The sequence below is a fragment of the Myotis yumanensis genome, unplaced genomic scaffold (genome assembly GCF_028538775.1).
Source record: "Myotis yumanensis isolate MYYU_CA2020_CCGP unplaced genomic scaffold, mMyoYum1.0.hap1 SCAF_9, whole genome shotgun sequence".
NCBI classification, from domain to species: domain Eukaryota; kingdom Metazoa; phylum Chordata; class Mammalia; order Chiroptera; family Vespertilionidae; genus Myotis; species Myotis yumanensis.
Window position 1 is genome coordinate 8011687 of NW_027223760.1, and position 20868 is coordinate 8032554.

Genomic DNA, 20868 nt, shown 5'->3' on the forward strand with positions numbered 1-20868 from the left:
CTGCCTCAGAGTGGTCCTGGGGTCTCTGTGTCCCACGGCCATGTGCAGGAACAATGACCACTGCAAACCCCTCTGCGAGAAAGCTGCCCTCATGTTCCCGCCTGATGCCAGACAGTCCAGTTTCTCTCCATATGAGTCTAGGTCCCCAGCTTCTCACCCGGACTGGAGTTCAGAGCAGTCCGGAGCTTAGATCTCTCTCCTGATTGAAAAAGACAACAGCGTACCCAGCTGCCAGCCCCTTTCGTGCGTGCCTCCGTGCCTCTGCACTTCCGCACCTCTGCACCTCCTACCAGCTCAATGCACTTTTCTCTTTCCTTCTAGTTATAGAATTTCCACTCAGCCAGCCTTCCTGTGGTTCTGGATGATATTCGTTTTGTCTTTTAGTTGTAGTTTTAATGTGGTTGTGTGCGACTGCAAGTTCAAGTGTTTACCTATGCCGCCATCTTGGTTATCCCCCTTACTATTTTTTACTAAATTTTTGTCAGTGTATTATCTTAAAATTTATAAATATAAAATTATACTGCACAAAAATAGTAATAATATTTCAATTCCCCTTTCAGGTTGTGTTGCTAAGGACTTACAAAATAATAATGTTTTGCTCCATTATTCATTTCTTCTTTTCTTGGAAATCTTTATCTGTGTATGTGAAAGAATTTCTGAGGAAAAAATATCCTCTTCTGATGTTTGGACAGCTATAAGAAGACCGAGGTAACTGTTTTGTAAGCCAAGCAGAGTAAATGGGCCAGATGCAGTATCACATAGGTCCGGTTTTAAAGAGCATGTTGTGTGTGTGTTTGTTTTATAAGAGGTGGTGAGAGTAGAATAATTGACAGATTCAGTATTTAGGTTATTATATATAACAAATTTGGTCATGTGCTATCCTTCCTTTGTCTATAAAACATTTTCTATATACAGCAATGGTGTTTTCTGTTTCTAGAAAGTTTGATACACAACATTTTTGTTTCCATTATGTTCTAATTCACCTGATTTTGTTTTGAATTTAACTTTTGTTTTAAGTTTGAAGAAAAATTGACTAAGTTTTTCCTATTATTAATATACTAGAGGCCTGGTGCACGAAATTCATGCAGAGGGGGTGTGCCTCAGTCCGGCCTGCACCCTTCTCCAATATGGGACCCCTTGGACATCCCTCTTATAATCCAGGACTGCTGGCTCCTAACTGCCTGCCTGACTGCCCCTAACCACTTCTGCCTGCCAGCCTGATCACCTTCTAACCACTCTCCTGCCGGTCTGATTGATGCTTAGCTGCTCCCATGCTGGCATGATCATCCCCAACTGCCCTCCCCTGCTGGCCTGATAGCCACCAATTGCCCTCCCCTGCAGGCCCGATCTTCCCCAACTGTCCTGCCCTGCTGGCCTGATGGCCCCCAACTGCACTCCCTTGCTGGGACCCGCCTCCTCAGCACGAGGCAGCAGAGACGCCGGGACTGGCCTCCTCTGAGCCGCGATACCCCCAGGCCTCACTACACAGAGTGACCACCAGGTCCCGCCTCTGCTGTGCTCACAGCCATCTTCGGCGGTCATCTTGTGGTGGCCATCTTGTGACGACGTCATGTGCGAGGGCGTGAGGACCACCTAGACTTTTATTAGTATAGATAGCATAACTATAGTATATTTGTCACAATTAATAAACTAATATTGATCTATTATTATTGACTGTTTTTTTTTTCAGTTTTGCCTAATGTCCCTTTTTTGGATGCCACATCCAAGAAACATTAAATGTAGTTGTCATGTCTCCTTAGGTTGCTCTTTGCTGGACAGTTCTGATTTCCTTTTTCTTTTTTATTTAATTGTTTTCTAATTTTTAAATTACAGTTAACTTACAATATTATATTAGTTTCAGGTGTACAACATAGTGATTAAACATTTATAACTTATGGAGTGATCACTGATAAGTCTAGTACTCATTTGACTTCATACCTAGCTATCACAATATTATTAACTATATTTCCTTTTTACTCCCAAACTTATTTAAGAAAATATCTGTAATTTTTAACTGAGTTGAGCATTCTTGGTTTTTATTCTTCTTATGGTATATATATATTCAGTCTATGAATGTAAGGAAAGTAATATGTATTAATTTATTGACTTTTTTGAAAATTCTTGAAAAATTTATAGTGTCCTATGAAATACTCAATATTGTAAAAGAATAATGAATGCTAGTCAATAAGCACATTTTTAAAAATATAGGACTTTTGATACATATTGTATATATGTATAAATTTTACATATTTATACATATATAAAATTTAATCACATTTTATTTATCAAATATTTTTGTTTATTTTTTAAAATTGAATTTATTGAGGTAACATTGGTTCACAAAACCATACAGGTTTCAAGTGCACAAATCAATAAAACATCTACTCACTGCATTGTGAGTCCATCATCCCAAGCAAAGTTTTTTCCCATCCCCATTCTTCCCTCCCTTTGTCCACCTCCACCTACTCCACATCCTACTTTCCCCCTGATTATCCCCACACTACTGCCTGCACCTATGTGTGGGTGTATATATGACCAACAGCTGTCAGTCTCTTCAATATATACATGCCTCCTTTTATATTTCATTCATCAGCTTATTTTTTTAAATAATTTCTTTATTAATTAAGTTATTACATATGTGTCCTTATCCCCACATTACCCCCATCCCCCCCGACTCATGCCCTCACCTCCCTGTTGTCTGTGTCCATTGGTTAGGCCTGTATGCTTGCATATAAGTCCTTTGATTGATCTCTCCTACTTACCCCCACCCTCCCCTACCTTCCCTCTGAGGTTTGACTGTCTGATCAATGCTTCTCTGTCTCTGGATCTGTCTTTGTTCGTCAGTTTATGTTGTTCATTATATTCCACAAATGAGTGGGATCATGTGATATTTATCTTTCTCTGCCTGGCTTATTTCACTTAGCATAATGCTTTCCAGTTCCATCCATGCTATTGCAAATGGTAGGAACTCCTTTTTTATAGCAGCTTAGTATTCCATTGTGTAGATGTACCACAGTTTTTTAATCCATTCATCTGCTGATAGGTACTTAGGCTGTTTCCAGATCTTAGCTATGGTGAATTGTGCTGCTATGGGGTGCATATATCCTTTCTAATTGGTGTTTCTAGTTTCTTGGGATATATTCCTAGAAGTGGGATCACTGGGTCAAATGGGAGTTCCATTTTTAGTTTTTTGAGGAAACTCCATATTGTTCTCCACAGTGGTTGCACCAGTCTGCATTCCCACAAGCAGTGCATGAAGGTTCCTTTTCATCCACAACCTCACCAGCACTTGTCATTTGTTGATTTGTTGATGATGGCCATTCTGACAGGTGTGAGATGGTACCTCATTGTCGTTTTGATTTGCATCTCTTGGATGATTAGTGACTTTGAGCATGTTTTCATATGTCTTTTGGGCTTTCTTCTGTCTTCTTTCGAAAAGTATCTATTTAGGTCCTTTGCCCATTTTTTGATTTGGTTGTTTATCTTCCGTTTGTTAAGTTGTATGAGTTTCATCAGCTTATTTTGTTTATTAGATTCCACATATAAATGAAATCATATGGTATTTGTCTTTTTCTGACTAGCTTATTTTGTTCATTTTTATACATATGATGTATAAGTGCTGATACTTAATGGCATATTGAAATATTCACAAACACTTGTGCTTCTGTCAGTTTTACTTTATATTTCTGATACCGTTTTCTTTATACATACATTTTATTCATTTTGTAAAATTTTATAATCATTATTTTTTTTATGAAATATATGTTTTTTCTACCCTCTTGGTCCAGTTTAAGTTTTCTTGCTTTTTTTCTACTCTATTGGACATTGATATCGCCATCCCTGCTTTCCCTTTACTCTTCAAAATGAATTCCACTGTGCCTTGGACATAGTTGATGTTCAAATATTTGGAGAGTAATTGAATGAACATATACATATGTATACCTATTAATAAGAATGAGAAATATAGAAAGTGAATTAAGAAAATACACAGACAATTTTCCATGGAAGAGCCAGCTGATTCAGCATATATAAGATATGTGGATGTTTGCTGTTAATTATCTGAATCCTCACGTACTTCCATATAATAACATGAGTTACTTTTACAGTTTAAGAAGCTGTTGATATCTATATAACCAAACATTTCCAATAGGCAGCATTATATGAAAAAAAATGCAGGGGTAGTAATGTTTAATCACAGCTCTTTTTTTTTTACACTTAAAAATAGGACTATTGTTTATTTGTGGTTCACTTACTTGACATTTTACTTTTCTCACTGTTTTTTCAAAATAATGCATTTTACAAATAAAAAAATGCATATCATTTATAACAGAAGATGCCACGTGAGTTTAGTAACTGAATCATTTTTTGTTTTCATCTTTATAAGACTTACATATTATGCATAAATATTTATACACTTAAAACTTTTATAAGTGTATGAGATTCATTCTATTAAAAAGGACGTGAGGAAAAGGTCTAATGTCTTAAAGTTTATATTTTTTCCTGTCAAAGTTTTTCATTTTCTGAAATACATTGAAACAAAACTGCGCTAAAGGGTATTGTTGAAGAAACTGTGAGAATGAGTCAAGAATACAAGTGTGAGCTATTCCCCGATAATATAAGTGTGATTTCCCTCTGGTATTAAAAGAAGAAATAAAGATGGTTTAAAGATTTATTGAACATATCTATACAGGTACAATGCCATTGTAGATCTGAAATAGTAGGTATTGGAAGCCAAAGTCTCTTCTACTCATATAAAATGATATAGAATATATTAAGTATGAAGATCATAAATAAACTAATTGAAGACACAACAAAGTATACTTTAAAGTTAAACAATATTTTTGCTTCCAGTCAGGCTAAATTACTACTTTAAATGAGAATTTTATTCAAAGTATATTTTAATCAACTTATTGAACAAATATTTATAGGACTAGCCTTTGTGCTAGGGATAAATAGTGAACAAAATGAAAGCCTCATCTTTATTAAACTTGAAGTCTTGGGCTTATTCCATTTAATAATGTATTTCTCCACTCAAAAAATCATACTTAGACTCTTCTTGAGGTGTAATCTTTGAACCATTAAGAAAAGTCAAGAAAACAGAATGTATGAGAAGCAATATTTATTATTAACTTATTGTCCAGATACTTTACAGGGCTTTATATATGGTATATATTAGTTACTACAAACTTATAGAATTTAGGTACTTATGGGTTATTGGGTCCATTTTATGTCTAAAGAAACTAATGTTTAAAGACTTAAGTCATTAATGTATCTAAGAAATATTTATTGAGTTCTATAAATATTTCTTGAATAAATTAAATATATACTTAAAATGAATATGTATGGTAGTGGTTAGACAATCATTTACCTTATAAAATATTACCTCTGATCCCCAATATTTCCAGTATCCACCTGGCACCATAAATAGTTATTGCAGTATTATTGGCCATGTTCCCTATGTTTACTTTACATTCCCATGAGTACTTTGTAACTACCAATTTATACTTCTTAATCCCTTTACCTCTTTCAAACAGTCCTTAGACCTTATGGAAGCAACCCAGTGCCCATCTATAGATGAGAGGATAAAACAAAACAAAAAACTGTGGTACATATATACAATGGTATATTACTCATCCATAAAAAAGAATTAAATCTTGCCATTTGCAACAGCATGGATAGACCTAGACAGTATTATGCTTAGTGAAATAAGTAATTTAAAGACAAATACTTTTCATTCTTCAACACCATGGATTATAAAGTCATCTCATAATAAATTGTCAGAATTGTATAGCTACACCTTTGCTCAAAAGGGTTGGAGAGAGAGTTTTCAACCCACTCTTCCATATATACTATATAATGATTTTGTTCTCAATGTACCAATTTTATCTGTGATTGTATTCCAGAGACTTCCATCTATATTTACAACTCAACATTTTTTTTTCTAAACCTCTCCACCTGATTAGCTCATTATCTATACACATGTCTCACAGACCTTGATTATCTCACAGACTTGTAAAATTCAACCTGATAAAAGTATGTGGATCCATTATTTTTTACTCCAAATCTCCTTATCTTCTGCTGCCTCTTTTCTATTTTCATAAGATTTCTTGTATGTCTCCCTTCTCCCCTCTAGTCCTTTTGCAACTGCCTAAGTGAATCGCCATTTCTACTTAAGCAGTACTCTTCTCACTGCTATCCTGCCTCCTGCTTGATGAACCTTTCAGGAGTCCCAGAACAAATGGTGCTCTTGTGTCTGCTGGGCATGATTCCAACATAATACCCATCATAATCGATGGTTTACTTGTTTTGTATGTTTACAGTCCACTCCTATGCTGGAAGTTCTTTGAGGATATGAGGGTATTGGGGCTTTGTAATCATTGAATAATGACAAGTAAGAGATACAATAATAAATAGAAGGGGTAAAAGAATGAATTAAGAGTCTCTCTTAAAACTTTTGGAAGTTCTTTGATAAAAATAAATAAAAACTGGGGAAAAATTCAATGTATGGTCATTCAGATTATAGTTTCTTTGTGCCTGGAAAACATTGTAACTTAACTTAAAACACTCGAGTTTTTGCTTATTATTGGTCAAAACTGGGTGTGTGTTTTTTTAAATATATTTTATTGATTTCTTTACAGAAAGGAAGGAAGAGGGATAGAGAGTTAGAAACATTGATGAGAGAGAAACATCAATCAGCTGCCTCCTGCACACCCCCCTACTGGGGATGTGTCCACAACCAAGGTACATGCCCTTGACCGGAATCAAACCCGGGACCCTTCAGTCCGCAGACTGATGCTCTATCCAGTGAGCCAAACTGGTTACGGCAAAACTGGGTTTTTATAATAAACTAGAGGCCCGGTGCACAAAATTTGTGCACTCAGTGGTGGTGGTGGTTGGGGGTGCGTCCCTCAGCCCAGCCTGCGCCCATTTGCAGTCCAGGACCCCTTGGGGGATGTCCACCTGTTGACTTAGGCTCACTCCCCGGGGGATCAGGCTTAAGCTTGCAGTCAGACATCCTTCTGGTAGCTAGGGAGCCCTCGGGGGATGTCCGACTAAAGGCTTAGGCCCCCAAGGGATCGGGCCTAAACTGTTAGTTAGACATTCTTAGTGCTGCCATGGAGGTGGGAGAGGCTCCTGCCACCACCACTGCACTGGCCAGCCATGAGCCAGCTTCTGGCTGAGTGGCATTACTCCTTGGTCTGATCTAAACCCTAGAGATTAGTACTTCATTTTACAACTTTTTCTTGGTTTATAGGCAGCAGCAAACTAAGACCACACGGTCGGGTGTGCAAGAAATGTTGCTTTCTTTATTGTTTACTAACCAAACCTAACTTCAACTTCAGGCCCCATTCTGCCAAGTGAAAAGACAAAAACAAAATATCATTTAACTTAGATTCCCCACCCCTTCTCTGGAGTTGTACTTCCATGTCAGACAGTTTATATCTCAGGCAGAGGTGCCAAAGAACCGAGCAGGATCAAGAACATGTGGACCTTAGTCTTCTGTCTGGACTGGCCCCCACCCAGTGCCCTTGACCCTCACCTGACCCTCACCTCAGAGCTCAAGTCCATGCCGGCCCCTGGTATATTCTCCTCATCTGGGCCTTGAGGCCTCTTGAGTCCAATTCGCTCTCTGCTCTCTTCATCCCTCCCTGCCACCTTCTCTGTCTCACACAAAGAGCTATTGGGCTTTCTGGGGTGAGGTCCTCTGACACCTCCTCAGCCCCGTTGCGTGGACATCATCTTGGTGCCTTGGTCACAGCCACAAAGCTGTGTGGCTGCTCTCAGACCCTCCGTCTCCTGCTGCCTTAGGGAGTGACTCAGTGGGAGGGGAGGGTCACAGTCCTTTTTACATGGCCGCCAACAAACACTCAGTGTTCCTTCCCTCTAGTTCTCCTTCTCCTCCTCACCCCAGACCAGGCACGTCTATGTGCAGGGCAGGGGAGGGTGGGAGGCAGGGGTGTCTCTGACCCAGCACACAGGCTTCCAGATCCACTGCTCCCCCAGGAGGCCTTCCATGCTCTGGACCTCGACACCCAGAACCTGCCCCCTCTCAGCTGCAGGTCTTTGCCCACAGTGGTCAAGTCTGTTTAGAGCAGTGGTTCTCAACCTTGGCTACACATTAGAATCACCTGGGAATCTTTTTAAAATCCTGATTTCTGCGCCTCATCCTTTGTTACTAATGTTGTGGCTCTACCCCATAACAAAGAAACAGAATTTCCAGAGGATGAGGCCCAGAAATCAGGACTTTAAAAAGATTCCCAGGTGATTCTAATGTGCAGCCAAGGTTGAAAACCACTGGTTTAGAGGCTTGAAGTCAAGAAGTGCCTCTTTGTTCTCTGCTTTCTGGAGGCGGTCAGCGTGGAACATTCCTGCCCTGGATTGGGGAGGGGTCTCTGGGTGTTAAGAATACCAGGAGGGGGAGCACAGACTCCTCCGAGAGCTCAGAGAGTGGAAGGGCAGCACCCCCTCACCTCTAACCCCAGGACATTTCTTTAGAAGCAGAAGCCTCATCCTGTGCAGGGGCCTGTGCTGGCTGCCTCAGTTTCTCAGAGACAATGAATTTGATGAACGTCTTTTCCCCACTGCAGTAGCTGCTTCATTTGTTTGTTCTCGCATTTTTCATTAGCTGCTAAATCGCCCCTGTGGCTGCAAACCTGTTGTTCCTGACTCAGCCAGTGGGGAGCTATGGGAGCTGTGCAGGGACAGGGGAAGGGGGAGGGGGGCCCGGCCTGCAGAGAGGGTCAGTGGTGCCTGCCTGGCTGTCTCAGAGGATGTGGCTTAGGTTAGGTCCTGTCCTTTGGCAATTTTAGGAGGGGAGGCCGTGTCCTCCGCTCCCCACTTTGACTCAGGGGCGGAAGTTCTCCTTGCTCTCTGGCCTCATAACTCAGTGGATCATAGTGGGATGCGGCAGGCAGGCGGCTTCTGCGACTGCAGACTGCACACGGGCGCCAGCCGGAGATTTCTACGGCTGCACAAACTGTGGGCAGGTGGCTTCTGCAAACGCACATGGGCCCGGGCCTGAAACCCGGGACGGGATTGGGTCACGGATGGCGGGCAGGCGGCTTCTGTGGCTATATACAGGCGTGAGCCAGCAGCTTCTGTGGTTGCACACGGACGCCAGCCTGTGGCCCATACCTGATAGGGTCACGAGCAGCGGGCAGGTGGCTTCTGGGGTGTCCGGGGTTGCCGCTGGGCCTGCGCTTGGGCCCTCCCGCCCTCCGATGCCATGGCGATCCTGGGCGCAGACCAGCCGGCAACCCCAGCCCCTGGGGTCGGGTTTGCTGCCCGGCTTTCCAATGGCGATCACCTGCCACCTGGGTTGCCAATCACCATTCTTCAGTCCTTCCCCTTTTGCCTCCCATCATTGGGCGTTTGCAAATTAGCCGCCATCTTTGTTGGCGGTTAACCGCCATCTTTGTTGGCCTGTTAACCGCCATCTTAGTTGGCAGTTGATTTGCATAAGAATATGCTGATTAGCCAATGGGAAGGGTAGCGGTTGTATGCTAATTACCATGTTTCTCTTTTATTAGTGTAGATATCCACAAGGACCTTATTTCTCTTTCCCATCTTGCAAAATGGCAGGGGGGTAGAGGGAGAACTGAGAAGCTGGATACTAAGGAGAAAAAACCTGAAACCAAGAAGGTTGATGCTGGTGGCAAGGTTAAGAAGGGTAACCTCAGAGCCAAGACACCTAAGAAGGGGAAACTCCACTGCAGCCGAAACCCTGTCCTAGTCAAAGGAATCGGTAGGTATTCCTGGTCAGCTATGTATTCCCAAAAGACCATGTAAAAGAGGAAGGATTCAGCATCTAAATCCAGGATTTAAAAGAAAAAGGAGAAAGTTCTTGCTACTGTCACAAAATCAGTAGGTGGTGACAAGCATGGTGGTACCCAATATCACCAAATGCCTAGGTATTATCCTACTGAAAATATGCCTTGAAATTTATTGAGCCATGGCGAGATATCCTTCAGTCAGCTTGTGAGAAAACTGCGGGCCAGCATCACTCCCAGGACCATTCTGATCATCCTCACTGGGTGCCACAGAGGCAAGAGGGTGGTTTTCCTGAAACAGCTGAGCAGTGGCCTGCTACTTGTGCTTGGACATCTAACCATTAATTGTGTTCTTCCGCATAGAACACACCAAAAATGTATCATTGCCACCTCCACCAGAATTTATTAGTGTGTGAGCATCCCCAAACATCAGTGAAGACTGATGCTTATGCCAAGAAGCAGCTATGCAAGCCCCGACACCAGGAGGGTGAGCTTTTTCCCATAGAGAAAGAGAAATACAAGATTACAGAGCAACACACTGTGGATCAGAAAGCCATGAACTCACTAATTCTGCCAAAAGTCAATGCTATTCCTCAGCTCCAGGGCTAGCTCCATTCTGTGTTTGCTTTCACAAATGGGCTCTATCCTTACAAACTGGTGTTCTAAATTTTTCACAAAGGACCTAATTAAATAACTGATCTATCTACACTAATAAAAGAGAAACATGTTAATTAGCGTACGACCGCTACCCTTTTCATTGGCTAATCAGTGAGTATATGCAAATTAACTGTCAGCCAAGATGGCGGCCGGCAGCCAGGCAGCTGGAAGCAAACATGAGGCTTGCTTGCTGCGAACTCCAACGTTCCCGTTCCCCGCCTCACTTGCCAGCCTCTGAGCTACAACTCTAAGCAACTGTGTACTATGTTGCAAATAAGAAGATAAACTCCAGAAACCAGCGGACTGAAACCCAGCCGGACCGAAACATTGTATCCATGTTTTCAGCAGCGAGGCCTCAGAGCTAAAGCTGGCCCAGAATAAAAAAAAAAGAAGAAAACAAGGAGCGGTTGGAAGCTTTAGTCACTTGCCACCTGGAAAACAGCCCTCAGCCCCTCACCCAGACTGGCCAGGCACCCCAGTGAGGACCCCCACCCTGATCCAGGACACCCTTCAAGGCAAACCAGCCAGCCCCTTCCCATGCACCAGGCTGCTATCCTATATAGTAAAAGGGTAATATGCCTCCCGGCACTGGGATCAGCCGAGCAGCGAGGCTCCCGGCACTGGGATCAGCGTGACAGGGGGCAGCGCCCAAAACCCCTGATTGCCCTGCGGCTCTGTGTGTGACAGGGGGCGGGGCCACAACCTCCCTATCCACCCTGCTCTGTTCATGACAGGGTGTGGCACCCCAACCCACCCCCCCACGGGCCCTGCTCTGTGCCTGATAGGGGGGAGCTTCCCAATCCCCTGATCGGCCCTGCTCTGTGTGTGACAGGGTGCGGCACCCCAACCGCCCCCCCCCACCCCCCGCCGCACCCATGGGCCCTGCTCTGTGTGTGACAGGGTAGAGCCATAACCTCTCCATCAGCCCTGCACCGAGTGTGACAGCGGTGGCGTCCCATCCCCCTGATCAGCCCTGCTCTGTGGGTGATAGAGGGTGGCGCCCCAACCCCCCTCCAGGGGCCTTGCTCTGTGTTTGACAGGGTAGATCCATAACCTCCCCATTGTCCCTGCCATGAGTGTGACAGAGTGCAGCACCCCAACCCCCTGATCCACCCAGCTCTGTGTGTGACAGGGGGCGGTGCCCCAACTCCCCTATCAGCCCTACTCTGTGAGTGACAGGGAGGAGCTCCCCAACCCCCTGATGGGCCCTGCTCTGTGAGTGACAGGGGCAGTGCCCCAACCCCCTGATTGGCCCTGCTCTGTGCATCACAGGGGGTGGCGCCGCAACCTCCCCATTGACCCTGCCTTGAGTGTGACAGGGGGCGGTGCCCCAACCCCCCAATCAGCCCTGCTCTGAGCCTGACCAGGGGCTGCTCCTAGGGATGGGCCTGCCCTCTGCCATCCAGGAGCAGGCCTAAGCCAGCAGGTCGTTATCTCCTGAGAGGTCCCAGACTGCGAGAGGGCACAGGCCGGGCTGAGGGACCTCTCCTTCCCCACTGAGTGCACAAATTTTTGTGCACTGGGCCTCTAGTTTAAAAATAAAAAAATAAATACCCACAAAAATAAAAGGCTGAAGAGAAGAAAAATGAAACTATTAAGTCCTCTTATTTTTCAGTTTGAGTCTTGTCCCCAGTAAAGACTGAAGTTATATAAAGACTTAATAAGTGAGCTTTCTGAAGATGGCAGGTAGGTAAACGCTGGTACTCCTCGCCTCCCACAACCACATCAAAATTACAACTAACATACAGAACAACCATCATTCAGAACCACCTGAAAGCTGGCTGAATGGAAGTCCTACAACTAGAGAAGTAAGGAAGAAAGCACATTGAGACTGGTAGGAGGGGTAGAGGCACAGAATGGGCTGGTCCAGAGCCCACTTTGGGCATTTTTTTAATCCAGAGGGAGATTGTCCCTGTGGAGGCTGCCTTAAGGAGCAAGGCGTCCGAGCGAGCCCCACACCAGACCCCCCACCCAGGGTCCCAGAGCTGGGAAGAGAAGTCCCCATAATTTCAGGCTGTAAAATACAACAGGGATTGTGGCTGAGGAACATGGAGGCTGCTGGAGACCCAGCTGTACCTATTAAAGGGCCAGGCATGAACTTACTCTGACTCACTTCTTCTGAGGTCCAGCACCAGGAGGCATTGGGGGACCCAGACACATACAAGGAGGAACTGAATTATCTGGCATCAGGGCAGGAACTTGAAGGTGGCATTCTACCAGAAGGAAGTGTTCTCAGGGGTCATTGTTCCTGTTCTGAGACCTCCCCTGTTGCAGGGCTGACTGGCAACCATATCTGAATCCCCATCAACCTGAAACACACTGTTTGCTCTGCCCTGGTAATTCCCTGAAGCCCTGCCCCATCCAATTTGCAGCCTCACCCAAGCTATTTGCAGCAGCTTTTCCATATGAATGGCCTGTCCAGGCTCAGGCTTCAGACTTTGCTAAAATGTCTCAAACAAGCTGCAGCTGCTGTCAGCATGCCCCAAACCCCGCACTAAAAGGCCCAAGACTCTGCACCATCACCAGCCTGCCTTGCTTCACAGTTGGGCCTTGCCTGGGCACGTCCAAACCCAATACAAATAGGAGGAAGCTGCAAATATCTCTGTAGCTCCTGCCAAGTGGCCCCAAGCAGTGGCTGACTTTGCACCTCCCCGGAGACACAAGAGCCAGTGCACCTGGTGGACAGCTTCAGACCATTCCAAGTTATAACTCTACACATCCATAAGCAACAACACACTCAAGGGACAGACTCAGTGAGCATCATAGCTCCACTAAAGCAAGTCCAGTGCCCATATGACTGTCAGCTGATTTCTCAACAGAAACTATTCAGGCCAGAAAGGAATGGCAAGAAATATTCAAAGTGATGAACAGCAAGGACCTACAACCAAGATTACTCTACCCAGCAAAGAATCATTTAGAATTGAATGTCAGATAAAGAGCTTCACAGGCAAGAACAAGCTAAAGGAGTTCATCACCACCAAACCAGTATTACATGAAATGTTTAAGGGAATTCTTTAAGAAGAGGAAGAAGAAGAAAAAGAACAAAAAATATGAACAATAAAATGGCAATAAATACATATCTATCAACAATTGAATCTAAGAATCAAAATAAACAAGAAATCTAAAAAACAGAATAAACTGGTGAATAAGATAGAGTCAAAGGCATGGAAGCATAGAACAGACTGATGATTCTCAGAGGGAAGGGGGTAAGGAGAAGAGATTAAACAAAGATCTTATATTTATTACTGTGGACACACAAGACAGTAGGGTGGTGAAGGCCTAGGGCAGGGCAGGACCAGTGGAGGGGAGAAGTAGGGGGAGGGGGAGGAGAGAGACATCTGTAATACTCTCAAAAATAAAGATTAAAAAAAAGATTTAAAGGCTTATTAATTACTAGAGGCCCAATGCACAAAAATTTGTGCACTCGGGGAGGGGGGTCCCTCAGCCCGGCCTGTGTCCCCTCAAAGTCTGGGACCCCTCAGGGGATGTCCACCTGCTGGCTTAGGTGCGCTCCTCAGGTGATCAGGCCTAAGCTGGCAGTCAGACATTCCTCTGGCAGCCTGGGAGCCCTCGGGGGATGTCCACTTGCCAGCAGTGATCAGGCCTAAGCTGCAGTCGGACATCGTTAGTGCTGCTGAGGAGGCGGGAGAGACTCCAGCCACCACCCCTGTGCTGGCAGCTGGCAGCCTGTCTTGTGGCTGAGCAGAGCTCCCACTGTGGGAGCGCATTGACCACCAGAGGGCAGCTCCTGCATTGAGCGTCTGCCCCCTGCTGGTCAGTGTGTCTTATACTGACCAGTCATTCCCAGTCGTTCTGCTGTTAGGGTCAATTTGCATATTACCCTTTTATTATATAGGTAATAGCCAAAAATTACTGTTAACACTTATTTTGTGCCAGACACTGTTCTAAGCATATTATATACATTAACTGTTTCCATCCTCACAACAGCTAAATACGGCTCATACTATTTTATTTCTTCTTCTTCTTCTTCTTCTTCTTCTTCTTCTTCTTCTTCTTCTTCTTCTTCTTCTCCCTATCCTTCTCCTTCTCATTATTTCTGATCTATAATGAGCAAACTGAACCCAAAAGGGCCAATTCCCTCCCAATGTCAAACAGCATATATAAGATAGAATAAAACTTAATTATTTTTCATTAAAAATATTTATTTTTATCCTGTTTCAGGCACTCTTCTTTGTACTGGGGATACAACAGTACAAGACAAAGTCTCTGTATATGTGCAGAATATTAGATAACAATGTTCTATAACAGTGGTCAGCAAACTCATTAGTCAACAAGCCAAATATCAACAGTACTTCTTCAAAATAGATTCGCTCAAGCTGAAAACCGACTTCTGCGTATGGGCCACGAAGTTTCAATCACTCTGTACGTGCGCACCCACACGTGGTATTTTGTGGAAGAGCCACACTCAAGGGGCCAAAGAGCCGCATGTGGCTCACGAGCCGCAGTTTGCTGACCACGGTCTATAATACACAGTAAAGTAGGTAAGGGGAAAAAAGGGGTGCCTAGATTGGGGAAGAGTGGCATTTACCATTATATACAGAGTAACCAAAGAAAGTCTTTCTAATAAAAGCAGAGACATGAGGGAAGTGAGCCAACCAGATACAGTGACCTTGGGGAAAAGTATTCCAGGGAGTTGGAATAGCAAGTGCAGATTCCTTCAGGTAGGAGCATTCTTTGTACGTTGAAACACGAACAGCATGGCAAGAACCCAGTTAGTAAGAGAAAAAAGAGTGGTAGAAAAGGAAGTGCCAAACCCTATGAGAATTTCTAGTTAATATAAGCACTTTGTTTTTTAACTCCTTAAAATGAAAACTATGGTAGGAATTCAAGAAGAGGGTTTTGAAACATAATCTCACTTCTATGCTAACAATCACATTGGCTGCTTTGTTGAAAATAGACAATGGGGCAAGAGAAAAAGAAGAAAGACTATTTAAGAAGCTATTTTAATAATCCAGATTAGAGATGAAGTGGCTTGGATCTAGATGGTAGTGGTAGAGGTAGTAGTTGATGATAATTCAAAAGGTTGAGTTCTAGTTATAATTTCAAGGCATAATTTTCTGCAGAATTTTGTGTCTTAATATGTATAATTTAATGCATTTGGTGATTATTTATGGTTGACTAATGTCCATATATAAAGCAAGAGCAGAAGGCCAGGGATTGATGAACTATGTCAATTATCTAACGACTAAGAATAACAGTATTATAGAACCATCTCTTAGAGGGTGAGCATAGGTAAACAGAAGTTGTATAGGCTGTTATGGGGTTCTAGAATGGCCCAAGTATACCAAAACCGCATGAGAAAATGAAATAATCTCAAGAGAGCAATACATTAACAATATGCACATCTTAAAATTTAAAAAAGAAAAAGCCATTATCAGTAATTTTACTTATCACAACTATTCAGTTTGCTGCCATAACATTTTAAAACTTAAACACATTTTTTTATAAACACCTTATATCAGGGTTTATTACAGTATTTTTGTACTTCTCAATTGTTTGACATTGTCTTTTTCTCAGGTTCAATGTGAAGAAGTTTTCTGTCTTAAAAACATCAGAAACACTGAGTAGTAGATTAGCTGAAGAACATCCAGAGAGTTTCATTTATATGAACATAAATGGTAATGTTTTACAGTGCTTAGACTGTAGTGGAGTTTGAGGTTTCATACCAGGCAGAGAAAACCTGGGTAAACTATTAATAGTTTAGTATCTCATTTCCTGTGGGAATGTGGCTTCCACTTGAAGAGGAGAATATTATAGTCTTACTTAATATGAAATTCATATATTGTAGAGGAGATGTTCAAGGTCCCAGTTGGGTTTTCCTGAATTTATTATCTTACAAGGTAAAATACAGGTGCATCTTTCATGAAATGAATAAACTTATTCTATAGTAGTATCTGAGGCTCTTCAATCAACTTATTACATTTTGATGACAATATTAACCAATGAACAGAAGTCAAATAACTGGAAGAATACAGATGAGGTTAAGAATTTATTGATGAATAGCAACAAACTCAAAACTCAAAGATGTTTAAGAAGCAAATATTTCAGACAAACTGTGTTACAAAGCGAATATTTATTTCAAGATAGATTAAAGCTGTTTATATTGAAACATGCCATTAAAACATTCTGCTTTGGGCCAGTTATGTTCATTGAACTAATGTTTTAAATTCCATTTCTGAGGTAAAAAAAAATCTTTTAAAAATCTTCATAATATTATCTTCCATATAAAGTGATTCTTTGACTAGGACTGAAATATTTAACCAGAACATAATAGTGATCAAAGAAAGATGTTTGAGTATAACAGGTAACTACTAACTTCTTAATTTAGCCTTATTTAGAGAGTATATGATAAACAACTTTTGTAATATATGGTTTCTCATCCATAAAACAAGTTTTAACAAGAGAAGCAAATTAGATGTGTGTATGTTGGAATATGAGGATTAATAGGGAAGAAATGGGGCAAAGAAGTAAAAACAGCTGCAAACCTGACATGGAGGGGAAAAAATGCTTACAATATAGAATTACAAAATGATGACCTTCTTAATGACAGGTTTTCCTAATGATGATCTTACATCAACAAACTTATAAGAAGTCTGAGCATAACTCATCTTAAAAAATAGATTTCCATCTGTGGTAGGTGACAAAACATGGCCACAAAAATGTCCCATCCTAATGTGGCAGCCTCTCTCATGAAAAGTCTGATCCTTCATTCTCTTGAATAAGGGAAGGCCTTTGTGACCAATAGAATGGGACAGACATGATGTTAGCTTTCAATATAGTCACGCCCACCAAATGAAAAATATAAAGAAATTCAAAAGGATTTGCCTACATTCTTGAGTGAAAAATCCTAGTATGTTATTGGAGGCAATTTATTTTGAAGCCAATAAATAATACATAATTTATACAATCATCTAAGAAGTTGCAAAATATTCTTTGATGACTCTAACAAAATACTGTGCTGAACACACTAGTTTACCAATCTAATTTTCCTAGCCTAGTGTTTGATGTTTTTAGAACATTGAAATAAATATTAGCTTTATCTTTAATAGCTTAAGAATAAAAATCACTACGAAAAGCTAAAGATTTTACACTTTTCAGTTTTTGAACTTTTAATTAAACACCAAAAACCCCTCCCTTCAGATGTTAGTTTTATTCTTCCTGATTTCAATGAGGTCATATATCCTTTTAAAAAAGAACCAGATTTATACCAGTGAATATGAGTGGTGAAAGCTGCACAGGTAAGTGGTGAAAGACATCCCCAGGCAATTAACTGAACACATAAAGGAAGAAATTAAAGAGTGGGTGGAAGAAGAGCTGCATATTTTTGACAATAAAACAATAGGAGATGGTTTTCAGTTTGGTACAAAAAAAAAATAAGAAGGTGCATGTCTGTATAAGATTAATGTCTTTCTCTTTCTTTTTCTTTTTAAATAGTGAAAGATGTGAATCTGTTAGAGAGCAGTGCAATTTTCTTTTGTTTGATCTGCAATTTTTGTATGTCATTAGGTAAATTTTGATGCACTTTAAATAAAAAGGACTATTAATGAAGTAATGTTTATAATTGTCTTTGAGCTTATCAAGCAGTAGTATTGTGGTGTTTTCTATGGCAACAGTAACTTAGTTTCCCACCTGACAGGAGCTCACAAAGTAAGGTAGGCGAGTTAAAGTTGCTATGATTACTGAACTTTTTGCACTTTGTAACTTAAAACATTTCACATTGGTACTTACTATTGCATAGATATTTTATTTTCACAAATATCAATTTTGTCTATGCAGCCTTCTCCAGTCGTATTACTGGAGTATTTCATGGTATTCTGATTATCTAGGAAAAAGTCAAGTAATTCATCTTTAAACTACCTGGATATTATCACTTTCAAAAGATTATTCTTCCTCATTCTTCTGCCTTGGATTCCAAAAGTCCTGGGGTTCAATCATTTTTTTTTTAGTCCTCACCCAAGGATTTTTTTTTATTGATTGTGGGTTTTTTTGTTTGTTTGTTTGAGAGAAAGAAGAAGAAGAAGAGAGAGAGAGAGAGAGAGAGAGAGAACCATCTATCTGAGAGAGAAACATAGGTCTGTTGCCTCCTATATGCTCCCTGACAGAGGATCGAACCCACAACCTAAGTATGTGCCCTGACCTGGAATTGAACCTGTAACCTTTTGGTGCGTGGGATGACACACGAACCAATTGAGCTACCCGGCCAAGGCCTGGGGCTCAATCTTATCTCTGCTACAGTGTGATCTAAAGCAAGTTATTGGTGTATCTTAATCTGTTTTGTCATCTGTAAAATAGAAAGATAATAATAAACTGATGAACAAAAACAGATCCAGAGACAGAGAAGCATCGATCAGACCATTAAACCTCAGAGGGAAGGTAGGGGAGGGTGGGGGGAAGGGGGAGAGATCAACCAAAGGACTGTAACCATGCATATAAGCCTAACCAATGGGCACAGACACCAGGAGAGTGAGGGCATAAATGGGGGGGGAGGACTATGGGGGATAAGGACATATATGTAATACCTTAATCAATAAAGAGAGAGAAAAAGAGCTGAAAAAAAAGAGAAAGGTAATAGTACCTGTCTCAAAAGATCTTTGTGAGGACTGAATGCAATCATATATGTAAAGTGCTTATTACACTTTCTGATGCATAGTAAAGCATAACTACAAGCTACTATATAAGGCATTAAGTTTTCATCCTTATAATAAATACAGCTAGGTCTCTATATCCAATAGAACTTATGGTTACAATGGAAGTGTTCATATCTGCATTGTCCAACATGGTAACCAATAGCAACATATGGTTATTAAGCACTTGATATCTGACTAATGCCATTAAATCACTGCATTCCATAATTGATTTAATTTGTATGTTAAAGTAGCCACAGGTGGGTAGAGATTGTCAGTATGGGACAATGTGGTCATAGTGTAAGCTTATTTTCTCCTGAGAAACTATCTTATTGGCATATCAATTGGAATTGTGAGATTTCTTTCTATTTATTAGTTTTTATTTAATTTTTATGGAACCTATTGGGGTAAAACTGGTTAATAAAATTATATAGATTTCAAGTGTACAATTTTATAATACGTCATCTGTATATCGTATTTTGTTCACCACCCGAAGCCAAGGCTCTTTTTGTCACCACTTATTCCTCTTTTACTTACTATAACCACCACCTTTCCTCTTGTAATCATCATACTATTGTCTGTATCTATGAGTTGTTGTGTTTTATTTATTTATTTTTCTTAATCCCTTCAGCTTTTTTCATCCAGCTCCTCAACCCTCCTTTTGTCTGACAGCTGTCAATCTGTTTTCTGAATCTGATTTTGTTTCTATTTTGTTTGTTTGTTTTGTTCATTAGATTCCACATATCAGTGGAAAAATGTGGCCTTTTTCTTTCTCTGACTGGCTTATTTCACTTAGCATAATATTCTCCAGGTTCATTCATGCTGTTGCAAAGGGTAAGATTTCCTTTTATATGGCTGAATAATATTCCACTTTTTTATCCACTCCTCTAATGATGGATACTAGGGCTGCTTCCAAACCTTGGCTAAATAACACTGCAGGGAATATAGGGTGCATATATTCTGCTGAATCAATGTTTTGATTCTTCGAGTATATTCCCAGAAGTAGAATCACTGGGTCAAAATGCAGTTCCATTTTTAATTTTCTCAGGAAACTCCACACTGTTTTCCACAGTGACTGCACCAGTCTGCATTCCCACCAACAGCACAGAAGGGTTTTCTACTTTCCACATCCTCTCCAACACTTGTTTGTTGATTTATTGATGATAGCCATTCTGACAAGTGTGAGTTTATATTTCATTGTGGTTTTAATTTTCATTTCTCTGATGATTAGTGAGGTTGAGCATCATTTCATATATATTGGCCATCTGTGTTCCTGTTTGGAGAAGTATCTATTCAGATCCTTTGTCCATTTTTTAATGGATGTTTTACATTTTGGGTGTTGACTTGTATAAATTCTTTATAAATTTTGGAGATTAACCCCTTATCAGTTGGGTCATTGGTGAATGTGTTTTCCTGGATTCATTGGTTTGTCTTTAAATGTTGTTGATGGTTTCCTTTGTTGTGCAAAAACATTTAGTTTGATGTACTAAAACACAACAAAATTTGTTTATTTTTTTCCTTTATTTTCTTTGCCTGAGGAGATATGTCAGAAAAAATATTACTATGAGAAATGTCTGAGATTTTACTACCTATGTTTTTAATAGGGTTTTTATGGATTTGAGTCATACATTATGTCTTCAATCCATTTTGAGTTTATTCTTGGGCATGGTGTAAAGAATTGGTCTGATTTCTTTTTTTTAGCACATTATATGTCCAATTTTCCCAACACCATTTATTGGATAAACTTTTTACCCCATTGTATCTTCTTGTCTCCTTTTTCAAATATTAATTTACCT

The 20868-nt window shown here is 41.0% G+C and overlaps 1 protein-coding gene and 1 pseudogene across 1 annotated transcript in view; both read left to right on the top strand.

The window, feature by feature from the left end:
- The window catches only part of FOXP2 (forkhead box P2), a 698448-nt gene that overhangs the window by 206907 nt on the left and 470673 nt on the right, over window positions 1-20868 (top strand). The gene's annotated exons all lie outside the window — the stretch shown is intronic.
- On the top strand, window positions 9904-10436 carry LOC139016728 (large ribosomal subunit protein eL6-like; annotated as a pseudogene).